An 11537-nucleotide genomic window follows, 5' to 3' on the forward strand; every position below is an offset into this window, starting at 1 on the left:
TGCGTAGGCCGTGAATGGTAATAACGATGATTTTTTTACGGCTTGCAATGCACGCCGTAAATAATAAAAATTTCTACGACATGCATATAGCGTGCCGTTAATACATTAATTATACACGACGCACGTACGCCAGCCGTGAAAAGTGAATTCTTTTCACGACGCACACAACGCCCACCGTTAAAAGTATTGCACTTTTTACGACGCACACATTGTCTGCCGTTAAAAGTATTTCCTTTTTACGACGCACAATGTATGTCGTGAATTGTATGATTAAAATAATTTTAAAAAAAAGCGCCAAAATGAAAGTTGCGGCGCCAATTTTTTTTTTCCCCCAAAATAACTATACCCAGCTGACTCTGTTCCCATGTTTCTTTTTTCAAACCCATTCTTTGTTCTCATATTCCTCTTATAATCTCTTCCATTTCTCATGCGAATTGATCGAATCCCAAATCTCGCCGGGCCTTTCTTGCTAGGTGAGCTCTTCCCAAATATCTCAGCTATCTCTTCCCATCTCACAGGTATATGTATCGTCAAAGAAAGCATGGAAGCAAGAAGCAATGGGATAACCAGACGCTTCACAGCTTATATCTAATTCCATCTAATTTTCTTACAAATTCAAAGGTGAACAACATTTTTCTCAAAACTTTAGGCTTCATGCTTTGTTTGAATTTGAAACCGTAATGAAACACTTAAATTTAATTTTTTTTTTACTGTCTATTAGGTGAAAAAAAAATGAAGAGCTTCTTGACTATGAAGAAGAGGAAGAGAAAGTCCCTGAATCCGTTACCACCAAAGCCAGTTTTCTTTGCATTAAGGTAATTATTTTTATTTTTTTTACGCTTTAAGGGTTTAGTTTGTGGATTTAACATGTACCATGTCTTATTTTTCAATTGTGTGTGTGTGTGTGTTTTTTTTTTTAAATTTATTTATTATTATTTTCGTTTCTATCGCTGGAATGCAGCACATGCAAGTAATAATTTTCAATAATCCTTTGCATATGGCAGGTCTGAAAGGCTTAAATTTGGCCACAACAGTTAGTTTATTAAGTTTATGATAATTTTCTGTGTTTAATCTTACCACCTTTCAAAGTTGCACACCATGTATTTGAAAATTTGTTCCAGTCATGAGATGTATCAGAAAATTATAGCCACATGTGATTGTGAAACTGGTAGTCAGATGTCCCTAAATGTGAGTTCAATCAGTGAAATTTCTTGGTCTTTTTTTTACAGTCTCTTAGACTATTTAAGAAAGTTGAATGTATAACGTATTATGTTTCTTTGGTTATATATGGTGGCAGCAGGTGGAGTTTGGAGCCTATGGCAATGGTTGTAAAGTGCTTTGAAAATTTATGAAACTACCCAAAGGAGGAGGAGGACCAATCCAGTTTGGAAAGTAATTCAAACAGTTTCTGTTTGTTTCTTTTTCCCTTTTCTTCAGTTTGTTTTGAATTTTTTGGATGGGCTTTTAAGTGATGACTCTGAACCTTCTTTTTTGTTGTTTTTATTATTAGGTTTAGCTCTGGTTTTCCTCCCTTCTTCTGTAAAAAATAAAAAATAAAAACTGGTATTTTGTTTTGATTTTCTATAATTTTAGTTGGTTCCACTGTAGTTCAAGTTAAGGTCATTTGTGGACACTTTGCTCAGGATTACAAAGTTAATTACAGCTTTTGTCAACTCAAATTCACATTCCTTTGTGAGTTTATTTGGTGGTGGTGTTATGGTTATGTTGTCTTTTGTATTCATCATGTTCATACCTTCCTTTGCTCTATGATTGAATTAATTTAATTGATAAGTACTTGTTGAAGGGCTTGCAGGCTTTGGATTCATTTTCTTTCTTTTCAACAGAGTAATTTAGTTTGTTGTGGGCCTAGTATTTGAGGATGGGTGATCACTTTGTATTGCTGGTTGATCGTTTGCTTACTGAATCGACTTTGGAAGCTACAATCAAGAGCTTGAACTTTTCAAAGCAGACAACAACCTCAGGAACTGAAGACATCAAAATTGATATCTTTCACGTGACATACATTCAATAGATTGTTCAATCCCAAGGAAGATTGTAGAATACAGGATATGTTGTTCAAAATTGTGAAATTAAATAAATAGATTTATGAAGAAAACAAATTATATACCAAGAACATATGCTGATAATTACAACTAAATTTCAACAGAAATACACAATAAACAATAAAGGGTAAAGAGACAAAATCGAAGCCTGCACGGAAACAGTTTCCTTAAAACAGATTTCGCCGCCTCACGGGTCGAGTGCTTGAGGAAACCCGGCGTCTGTCTCCCAGGATACGACGGTCAAAACCAGCTATGGCAGAAGCACTATCTGTCTAGCTTAGCGAACAAAACAATGGCAGCACTCTCTCACAATAAGAACTATCAAGCAAACTGACTTGTAAAATGGAAGCAAAAATTTCTATATTGAAACTTGACAGGAGGGTCTCAATTTATACATGTATAGGGGAGAGAGGAAAAGCCTCCAGCCTTTAAGGCTAATCATTAAATCACCAAGCATCTATAGCCCCTTTCCATAAAATGAAAAGTATGGATGCCCAAAGGATTCACACCCTTTAGCCAAGAAAAAAGATTTAAATACTCTTGAAAATCCTATTCATGAATCTAACATCATGAAGCAATTTCTTATTCAAAACCCAATGGTTTTTGGCTCACTTGGCCCCAACAAAAAAAATGGTTAGGACCCACTTTAATATTTAATTAAAGTCACCACACTTTAATATTAAATTAAAGTCCCCAAAAATCATTTTTTCCAACAATCCCCCACATGAATAAAAATTGACCGAATGACTCAACAAACGGACATCGTTCAACAATAAAGACTCTGAGAGAGAGTACAACGGACTAACCCTGACATCAGAGAAGGTAGCTTTTGGCTTTGAACCTCTCCCAGTGAAAACCTATCGAGTTTACTGGCAGATCAGTGAATAAGACATCTTGAACTGCTCTACCGTTTATGTAAACTGAGACAATAGATCTTACACGGGAATTACTCCTACCACCATTATGTTCTCACTGGTGTGCCCTGTGTGGCCCTGGACACTAGCCTGGTTCAGCGAGTGGTTTCAAAGAATCTTGGCCTGCCCAATTCTTCTAGAAGCGGCCCCACTTCAAACTCACATAGGTGACTCTACTAAAGTATCCTGCAATACTTAGCTCAACAGCTTAACACATAAGAGTCATTAAAAGCTCAGCTTATCCTCTACACTTGCAGGTATCACTAATAGAAGGAATGGCTAGAGGTTTAACCTCCTCAGTGACATACCACCGTTACATGCAATTAGGTTGTCCCATTGAACCTAGATCTTGGGATCTCCAGTCAACTAGGTTGGGTTTCCATTCCGGTAACTTCCAAAGGCCTTAACCCCATTCCTTTTGACGACGTTTCGACTAACACTCGACTTAACCCTTTGGTTAGCGGATCCGCAATGTTGTCCTTAGACTTTACATAGTCTAAAAAGACAACTCCATTCGAGAGTAGTTGTCGTATGGAATTATGTCTACGACGGATATGTCTAGACTTTCCATTATACATATTACTCTGTGCCCTACTAATTGCAGATTAACAATCACAATGAATACAAATAGCTGGCACAGGTTTAGACCAACGTGGAATATCTTCAATGAAATGGCGAAGCCATTCTGCTTCTTCTGTTGCTTTATCCAAAGCAATAAACTCTAATTCCATCGTTGATCTAGATATACACGTTTGCTTGGAAGATTTCCAAGACACGGCTGCCCCACCAAGAGTGAACACAAATCCACTAGTGGACTTTGAGTCCTTTATATCTGATATCCAATTCGCGTCACTATATCCTTCAAGCACCGCTGGATATCGAGTATAATGCAGCCCATAATCCCGAGTGTAGCGTAAATACCTTAACACCCGCACAATGCCCTTCCAATGAGAAGCATCAAGATTACTTGTGTATCTACTAAGCCTGCTAACCGAGTAAGCTATATCTGGCCTAGTACAACTCATCAGATACATTAAACTTCCAATTACCCGAGAATATTCTAACTGAGAGACACTCTCTTTATTATTCTTGGTAAAGTGTAGACTTAAGTCTACAGGTGTCGATGACACACTCGTATCTGATCCACTAAACTTCTCAAGTATCTTATCAACATAATGAGACTGAGAAAGTACAATTCTGCCAGAGATTCTGATAATCTTAATTCCCAGAATAACATCTACAATGCCTATATCCTTCATGTCAAATTTAGAGTTTAACAACTTCTTGGTAGTTTTGATCATTTCATCGTTACTACCTATAATGAGCATATCAACAACATATAGACACAAAATGACATAACCTCTGTCAGTGTCTTTGACATAAATACACTTGTCACATTCGTTGATTCGAAACCCATTTGACAACATTACATTGTCAAACTTCTCATGCCATTGTTTAGGCGCTTGCTTCAAACCATACAAAGATTTGACAAGTTTACAGACTTTCTTGCTTTGTCCTGGAGCTGAAAACCCTTCAGGTTGCTCCATGTAGATTTCTTCATTCAAATCCCCATTTAAGAAAGTTGTCTTTACATCCATTTGGTGTATCTCAAGATTGCGCAAAGCTGCTATCGCAATCACTATGCGAATGGATGTTATCCTAGTTACAGGTGAGTACGTATCAAAGTAATCCAGGCATTCTCGTTGCCTGTACCCTTTGATAACGAGCCTCGCCTTATACTTGTCAATAGACCCATCGGCCTTCATCTTTCGTTTAAAAATCCATTTGTAGCCTAAAGGCTTACAACCTGGAGGTAAATCTACCAACTCCCAGGTGTGGTTCTGTAAGATGGAGTCAATCTCACTTTTGATCACTTCTTTCCATAAAGGACTCTCAGGAGAAGTCACAACTTCGTGGAAAGTTTGAGGTTTGTTCTCAACCATATAAGTCAAGAAGTCTGGACCAAAAGATTTGGATGTCCTAGCCCTCTTACTCCGTCTGGGCTCTTCTAAAACCTCAATTTGATCATCACCTGGATCATCAACATGATCATCCTCACTAGCAAGCTCATCAAATTGCTCCAAAGACCTTGGAACCCCTGCATCGGTTCGGCAAGGAAAAATGTCTTCAAAGAAACATGCATTCCTTGACTCCATGATGGTATTCCTGTGTATGTCTGGAATTTCAGACTTATGAACAAGAAACCGATATGCACTACTATTATGTGCATAACCAATGAATATACAATCCACAGATTTTGGGCCTATCCTAACCCGTTTGGGTGTAGGAATCGCCACTTTTGCAAGACACCCCCACATTCGTAAGAATTTATACGAAGGCTTAACGCCTTTCCATAACTCATACGGCGTCTTGTCCACCTTCTTCTGGGGTACTTTATTCAGAATGTAATTTGCAGAGAGAATTGCTTCCCCCCACAAGTTCTGTGGCAATCCAGAACTTATCAACATTGCATTCATCATTTCCTTTAGCGTCCTATTCTTCCGCTCAGCAATCCCATTAGACTGAGGAGAATAAGGCGCCGTGGTTTGGTGGATAATCCCAGATTGAGCACAAGTCTCAATAAACGGAGATTCATACTCACCACCACGATCACTTCTTAGAGCCTTAATCTTGCGGCCTACTTGATTTTCAACTTCATTCTTATAAAGAACAAACTTGTCAATCGCCTCATCTTTGCTTTTGAGCAAATAGACATAACAATACTTAGTGCAATCATCAACAAAAGTGATGAAGTACTTATTGCCACCACGTGATTGTATAAATTTTAAGTCACACACATCACTATGCACTAAATCCAACGGTTCTGAACTTCTTTCAATAGAATGAAACGAAGATCTTGTCAACTTCGCTTCAACACAAGTTTCACACTTGTGTTTCGGATTAATCTTAAAAGATGGTATGTGATCTAACTTGATTAATCTATGTAAAGATTCAGAGTTCACATGTCCTAGTCTACCATGCCACAAATTGGAAGACTCAAGCATGTAAATAGAAGAAGATGCACCTTTATTCATCTTTGGGATAACAGTCATAACATTGAGTTTAAACATACCCCCCAACATATAACCCTTACCCACATACAATCCGCTTTTGGTAAGAACGACCTTGTCGGACTCAAAAACCATGCGAAAACCATGTTTACTAAGAAGAGACCCTGAGAAAAGATTTTTACAAATGTCCGGAACATACAGGACTTCGTTCAAGGTCAGCTCCTTTCCTGACGTCAACTTCAGGACCACCTTTCCTTTCCCCTCAACAATCGAGGTAGCAGAGTTTCCCATAAACAACTTCTCACCGTTTGTAACCGGTTCGAAAGTTGTAAATAGTTTCTGCTCGGAGCAGATGTGGCGTGTAGCCCCAGTATCAATCCACCAGCTTGTTGTTCAAACATTTTTGAAATTAAATAAATAGATTTATGAAGAAAACAAATTATATATCAAGAACATATGCTGATAATTACAACTAAATTTCAACAGAAATACACAATAAACAATAAAAGGTAAAGAGACAAAACCGAAGCCTGCACGGAAGCAGTTTCCTTAAAACAGATTTCGCCGCCTCACGGGAGGAAACCCGGCGTTTGTCTCCCAGGATACGACGGTCAAAACCAGCTACGGCAGAAGCACTATCTATCTAGCTTAGCGAACAAAACAATGGCAGCACTCTCTCACAATAGGAACTATCAAGCAAACTGACTTGTAAAATGGAAGCAAAAATTTCTATATTGAAACTTGACAGGAGGGTCTCAATTTATACATGTATAGGGGAGAGAGGAAAAGCCTCCAGCCTTTAAGGCTAGTCATTAAAACACCAAGCATCCATAGCCCCTTTCCACAAAATGAAAAGTATGGATGCCCAAAGGATTCACACCCTTTAGCCAAGAAAAAAGATTTAAATACTCTTTAAAATCCTATTCATAAATCTAACATCATGAAGCAATTTCTTGGCAATTTCTTATTCAAAACCCACTGGTTTTTGGTTCACTTGGACCCAACACAAAAAATGGTTAGGACCCACTTTAATATTTAATTAAAGTCACCATACTTTAATATTAAATTAAAGTCCCCAAAAATCATTTTTTCCAACAATCCCCCACATGAATAAAAATTGACCAAATGACTCAACAAACGGACATCGTTCAACAATAAAGCTTGTTGGATTATTAGTGATACCTGCAAGTGTAGAGGATAAGCTGAGCTTTTAATGACTCTTATGTGTTAAGCTGTTGAGCTAAGTATTGCAGGATACTTTAGTAGAGTCACCTATGTGAGTTTGAAGTGGGGCCGCTTCTAGAAGAATTGGGCAGGCCAAGATTCTTTGAAACCACTCGCTGAACTTGGCTAGTGTCCAGGGCCACACAGGGCACACCAGTGAGAACATAATGGTGGTAGGAGTAATTCCCGTGTGAGATCTATTGTCTTAGTTTACATAAACGGTAGAGCAGTTCAAGATGTCTTATTCACTGATCTGCCAGTAAACTCGATAGGTTTTCACTGGGAGAGGTTCAAAGCCAAAAGCTACCTTCTCTGTTGTCGAGGTTAGTCCGTTGTACTCTCTCTCAGAGTCTTTATTGTTGAACGATGTCCGTTTGTTGAGTCATTCGGTCAATTTTTATTCATGTGGGGGATTGTTGGAAAAAATGATTTTTGGGGACTTTAATTTAATATTAAAGTATGGTGACTTTAATTAAATATTAAAATGGGTCCGAACCATTTTTTGTGTTGGGTCCAAGTGAGCCAAAAACCATTGGGTTTTGAATAAGAAATTGCCAAGAAATTGCTTCATGATGTTAGATTCATGAATAGGATTTTAAAGAGTATTTAAATCTTTTTTCTTGGCTAAAGGGTGTGAATCCTTTGGGCATCCATACTTTTCATTTTGTGGAAAGGGGCTATGGATGCTTGGTGTTTTAATGACTAGCCTTAAAGGCTGGAGGCTTTTCCTCTCTCCCCTATACATGTATAAATTGAGACCCTCCTGTTAAGTTTCAATATAGAAATTTTTGCTTCCATTTTATAAGTCAGTTTGCTTGATAGTTCCTATTGTGAGAGAGTGCTGCCATTGTTTTGTTCGCTAAGCTAGACAGATAGTGCTTCTGCCGTAGTTGGTTTTGACCGTCGTATCCTGGGAGACAGACGCCGGGTTTCCTCAAGCACTCGACCCGTAAGGCGGCGAAATCTGTATTAAGGAAACTGCTTCCGTGCAGGCTTCGGTTTTGTCTCTTTACCCTTTATTGTTTTTTGTGTATTTCTATTGAAATTTAGTTGTAATTATCAGCATATGTTCTTGGTATATAATTTGTTTTCTTCATAAATCTATTTATTTAATTTCACAATTTTGAACAACAAGCTGCTTCCGTGTAGGCTTCGGTTTTGTCTCTTTACCCTTTATTGTTTATTGTGTATTTCTGTTGAAATTTAGTTGTAATTATCAGCATATGTTCTTGGTATATAATTTGTTTTCTTCATAAATCTATTTATTTAATTTCACAATTTTGAGCAACAAGCTTAAAACAGATTTCGCTGCCTCACGGGTCGAGTGCTTGAGGAAACCCGGCGTCTATCTCCCAGGATACGACGGTCAAAACCAGCTACGGCAGAAGCACTATATGTCTAGCTTAGCGAACAAAACAATGGCAGCACTCTCTCACAATAGGAACTATCAAGCAAACTGACTTGTAAAATGGAAGCAAAAATTTCTATATTGAAACTTGACAGGAATGTCTCAATTTATACATGTAAAGGGGAGAAGGGAAAAGCCTCCAGCCTTTAAGGCTAGTCATTAAATCACCAAGCATCCATAGCCCCTTTCCACAAAATGAAAAGTATGGATGCCCAAAGGATTCACACCCTTTAGCCAAGAAAAAAGATTTAAATACTCTTTAAAATCCTATTCATGAATCTAACATCATGAAGCAATTTCTTATTCAAAACCCAATGGTTTTTGGCTCACTTGGACCCAACACAAAAAATGGTTAAGACCCACTTTAATATTTAATTAAAGTCACCACACTTTAATATTAAATTAAAGTCCCCAAAAATCATTTTTTCCAACAGGATATGCCAGGATGAGGATGACGATTCAAATATGGAGACACCTTGCTCTTGCTGTGGCGGCTTGAAGGTTAGCTGCATATGAATTGTTATGATTGCGTCTCTAATTAGAAACTTTCTAATTGTTTTAAAATTTTGACCTCGTCATTTTGTGAATTGACATATCATTTTGTCCTTTTAAAATGTTTTGTAATTATTTGTACAAAATCATGTTATACTTCTCATGAATCTTTGTCTGATCGGATTTGATTAAACTGGTCTTGATGAGCCTCAGTGGAACCTTTTGGCTCTATTTAATTATTTTGTGAATTTATTGTTTAAAATCATGCTATCATCACCTGTGTACCCTATAGCATTTGATTATAGATGTGATCCTCAAATGGAGTATGGATTTCACTTTCCCATTTGTTATTGAAGGTATGGCAATAAACGAGAAGAGTCTAGTAGAGTATTGAGTTGTTCAAGCTTTATCTGAAAACATAACGAGCTTCAAAAATATGTTCAAGTTTGGTTTGTTTATTCTCAAATGAGCTTCAATCAAGCCCATCATAACCTGAGCTTGAATATATTTGGTTTTTTATACAATTTAATAGTGCACATATGTTTATCGAGTCGAGTATGAGCCAAACCCAAATATTAACAAGTTCAAAAATTTGTTCAAGCTTGACTTGTTTACATAATAGTCAACCTCGAACAAGCTTTTGATGAGTTGAACATAAGTCGAGCGCGAGTAGCTTGGTTCGTTTTACAGCTCTAGTTGAAGGTTACTATTGGGGGAAATAGATTTTTTGTTCCCTTTTCATTCAATGCATTACCCAATAGTACCCTCAATTTCTCTGTTGAGCAATTCTGCTTGATTTTTGCAGTATGTTCATCGCAGATGCATACAAAGATGATGTAACAAGAAAGGTGACAGTGTGTGTGAGATATGTCACCAGGTGGGTTAATTCCGTTTCAATTCTGCTTTTAATCTTATGAATGTGTTTTTTCTTTTTATAAAACTATTTTGAGTTTACATTGGGAACTATTTCTTTATACAATTGTTTCCTCTGTCAAATTGGAAATTTTTTTTAACAGAGTCTTTGTTCATTTTTTGGTAGTTTATTTATTGCCAAATGTGTGTTCATTGCAGCCATTCAAACCAGGCTATACAGCACCTCCTCCTATGTTTCAACTTGGGAGTATTCCAATGAACTTTAGGTACTTTTGTGATTCAAGTTTCTTTTTTTGTTTTTAATATTTTATTTTCGTATGTTTTTGTTAGATATAGTCTGTGGTTTGAATTTTTTTATCAAAGGAAATTGGGAGATCTCCAGAAGGGACCCGAATAACCCTTGCTTTATAGCTATGGTGACAACTGAGCCTAATTTTGTTGATCCAGACTATGATGAGTATGCTGCTTTTGAATCAAGAAGTCTGTTTTGCTGTCATTCTGTTGCTGCAATTGTGATTAATCTCCTTCTCTCTCTCTCTCTGGGTGTGTGAGCGCTTGTGTATGTTCTGTTCATAACAATATCTAAAGCAGGGAAATATGTCTCCTTGGCTACTTGATTTTGACGTTAGCATTTTGACAGCTTCTCTCATTTCTAGTCTGCAGTTCATGGTTCTTCTGATCTTACGACATACCCTTCCCATATTAGTTAATGGGGCACAGGACTACTCTTTCCCATTGTTCTTGGTAAGACAATACTTAGTTCATATCGACACACACACAAAGTAGAATATTGACAGTTATGAGACTCATTGTGATATAAAACTCACACTGTTGCATTCTATGGCAGTTGTTGCTTTTGCGAACTACTGGAATTATTGTGCCAATAAACATTATGGTGAAGGCAGTGAATGCCATCAAATGTTGCCAACGCCAACGGGTGAGTACATAGTTTTTTTTATATTACAGTAGTACCCTTTCTCACCTTCTCACCAATTAGGTTCCGTTTAGTTGTCAACAACTTTGTATGAGAAAGTCGTTCCCAAAAAATTTTGTATGGAACTCCATTTCATACTGTAACTGCTAACTGATGTTCTCATTAATTTAAAAAAAAATTAACCAAATTTCCCTTTTAATAAATATGGGGCTATAAAATATGAATTTCTTTTTATTCCAATAACAAGATAAGCTAATTTGTTATTTTTATGTGACAGATTAATTCTGTGGCTACAATTCCACAATTCACGCGTCAATCATTGAACGATAATACTACAGCTGACAAAAGTGACTATCTTTGGTATTCACTAAGGCATTAAAAACCTTTTGTTATAAAAATTTGTGATCTGAATCCAATGGCTTTGATATGTTTGATATCTTAATAACAATTCCTAGATACCTTTGCAGCACTAACATTCAAAGTGGGTCCCAAACAGTTCTTCATGTGGAATCACTTGGCCATGCCCTTCATGCTTTTATTGGAATCACTTGGCCATGCCCATTTTCCAATTCATATTTTCCTGTGTGCTTCGATTTATTACATCAGTTTATTACATGA

The 11537-nt window shown here is 37.1% G+C and overlaps 1 pseudogene; it reads left to right on the forward strand.

The window, feature by feature from the left end:
• Positions 1-427: 427 nt before the first annotated feature.
• LOC145806799 (uncharacterized) lies at positions 428-11537 on the forward strand (annotated as a pseudogene).

This window comes from Camellia sinensis, chromosome 14 (assembly GCF_055761805.1).
Source record: "Camellia sinensis isolate YWXY chromosome 14, ASM5576180v1, whole genome shotgun sequence".
Lineage (NCBI taxonomy): Eukaryota > Viridiplantae > Streptophyta > Magnoliopsida > Ericales > Theaceae > Camellia > Camellia sinensis.